At 38.1% G+C, this 2,840-nt stretch overlaps 1 protein-coding gene across 1 annotated transcript in view; it reads left to right on the plus strand.

Moving 5' to 3' along the window:
- The window catches only part of ZDHHC15 (zinc finger, DHHC-type containing 15), a 34,922-nt gene that overhangs the window by 13,596 nt on the left and 18,486 nt on the right, over nt 1-2,840 (plus strand). The window lies entirely within an intron of this gene.

Here is a 2,840-nt window from a genome sequence, read left to right on the forward strand (position 1 = left end):
CATTTAATCCATTTCTATTTAAAGTAATTATTGATATATGTGTTCCTATTGTCATTTTCTTAATTGTTTGGGGTTGATTTTGTAGATCTTTTTTCTTCCTTTGTATTTCTGGGCTATATAAGTCCCTTTAACATTTGTTGTAAAGCTGGTTTTGTGGTACTGAATCCTCTTAACTTTTGTTTGTCTGAAAAGCTGTTTATTTCTCCATCAATGTTGAATGAAATCCTTGCCAGGTACAGTAACCTTGGTTGTAGATTTTTCCCTTTCAGTACTTTAAATATACCCTGCCATTCCCCTGTGGCCTGCAGAGTTTCTGCTGAAAGATCAGCTGTTAAACGTATGGGGTTTCCCTTATATGTCACTTGTTTCTCCCTTGCTGCTTTTAATATTCTTTCTTTGTGTTTAGTCTTCATAGTTTGATTAGTATGTGTCTTGGCATTGTTTCTCCTTGGATTTATCCTGTATGGGACTCTTTGTGCCTCTTGGACTTGATTATTTCCTTTTCCATGTTGGGGAAATTATCAACTATAGTATCTTCAAAAATTTTCTCATACCCTTTCTTTTTCTCTTCTTTTTCTGGGACCCCCGTTATTCAAATGTTGATGCATTTGATATTGTCCCAGAGGTCTCTGAGACCGTCCTCAGTTCTTTTCATTCTTTTTACTCTATTCTGCTCTTCAGTAGTTATTTCCACCATTTTATCTTCCAGCTCACTGATTCATTCTTTTGCTTTAGGTATTCTGCTGTTGATTCCTTCTAGAGTATTTTTAATTTCAGTGATTGTGTTGTTTGTTTCTGTATATTTATTCTTTAATTCTTCTAGGTCTTTGTTAATTGATTCTTGCATTTTCTCCATTTTGTTTTCAGGATTTTTGATCATCTTTACTGTCATTATTTCTGAATTATTTTTCAGGGAGTTTGCCTATTTCCTCTTCATTTATTTGGACTTCTATGTTTCTAGTTTGTTCCTTCATTTGTGTAGTTTCTCTGACTTTAAATTTTTTTTTCTTTTTTTTTTTTTTTTAGCATAGTGTGTTTGAGGTCTCCTTTTCCCAGGTTTCAAGGTTGAATTCTTTCTTCCTTTTGGTTTCTGCCCTCCTAAGTTTGGTCCAGTGGTTTGTGTAAGCTTCAATTAGGGTGATATTTGTGCTGAGCTTTTGTTTGTTTTTCCTCTCATGGGCAAACTGAGTGAGGTGGTTATCCTGTCTGCTGATGATTACGTTTGTATTTTTGTTTTGTTTGTTGTTTAGATGAGGCGTCCTGCACAGGGTGCTACTGGTGGTTGGGTGATGCCAGATCTTGTATTCAGTGGTTTCCTTTGTGTGAGTTCTCACTATTTGACATTCCTCTGCAATGGCAACCCACTCCAGTACTCTTGCCTGGAAAATCCCATGGACGGAGGAGCCTGGTAGGCTGCAGTCCATGGGGTCGTGAAGAGTCGGATACGACTGAGCGACTTCACTTTCACTTTTCACTTTCATGCATTGGAGAAGGAAATGGCAACCCACTCCAGTGTTCTTGCCTGGAGAATCCCAGGGACGGGGAGCCTGGTGGGCTGCCATCTATGGGGTCGCACAGAGTCGGACACAACTGAAGCAACTTAGCAGCAGCAGCAGCAGGGTTAGTTCTCTGGTTGTCTAGTGTCTAGGAGTCAGTGCTCCCTCTCCAGAGACTCAGGGCTTGATCTCTCTCCAAAGACCAGCCTAGGTTGAATCTACCAAGAGGAATTTCACCAGAAATGAAAGGGCCTTAACTTGAGTTCCAAATTTCAGTGCACAAGAACACAATGGAGGTCTCTGACTCAGTGGAAACTGTTTCTTGAGGGATTCCCTCCTTTTCTGTATGGAGGCTTTTTTTGCAAAGAGGTGTCTTTCAGGAAAGTTCTGTTAAATCTTAATCCATGTCGCTTTTTAAAAGGAAAATAAGGAAGCTCACTCTCTCAAGTTGTACTAAGTGGAATGCTGTCCAACTCATAGCAAGTGAAATAGAAGTAGAATGCAAAACAGTGCTATTTGTTTTAAAAAGCCCATAGTTTTGGTGCCTTTATGTTCATAAAACCTGATAGGATGAAGAATAAAGTCATGACAGTATGACATTTGTTGCTTCCAGGGAGGGAATCTGGATGGCTAAAGGACAAGGATAGAAGGGAGACTTTTCACTGTGTACTATTTTCAACCTTTTGAATGTATTACCTTTCAAAATACAATGAAAAAATTTTATTATAACAAAAATTACATATGTGTATTGTATTTGTACATTGATATATATATATAGACATGAAAATAGAGGATCTGGAAAGATACACATCAAACACAAAATAAGTATTTTGCTTTAGGAGGGAGAGGGAGGAGGTTATATATGTGTGTGTGGTGGACTTTTGCTTTCTATTGCTTGAATTTGAAATGATATTTCATAATTACACAAAACAAGCCATTAAAAAGATCCTACCACAGGGCTGAGAGCACTGTGCCAGCTTTTTTCCATTCTATTATAAATATGTGAGAGAATCGGCCCTATTAACTTGGTCTCGAGTCACATCATTCCCTTGAGTCTTCCTCATAGATTGAAGTAATAAAACTTTATCATACAAGGATTCACAATGAAACAGTAAAATGACATTTAGTCTCAAAATGGCTCTGGAGAATACTGAATGTTCCTGTATCAGAAAAGCTATCTAGGAGACAAAGAGTATAAAAAGAGATGGGGAGCCACAGATGTCTCAAAACTACATCTCACATTTCAAAAGTGTGTAGTCGCTGGGGCAACTGAAGAGAAAAACTTGTGATTTAGAGTCAGAAGCCCTGTGTTTAAGACCTGGCTACTCTGTATAGTGGAGGCCT

The sequence above is a fragment of the Bison bison genome, unplaced genomic scaffold, assembly GCF_000754665.1.
Source record: "Bison bison bison isolate TAMUID 2011002044 unplaced genomic scaffold, Bison_UMD1.0 scf7180017461157, whole genome shotgun sequence".
In the NCBI taxonomy this organism is placed as follows: Eukaryota; Metazoa; Chordata; class Mammalia; order Artiodactyla; family Bovidae; genus Bison; species Bison bison.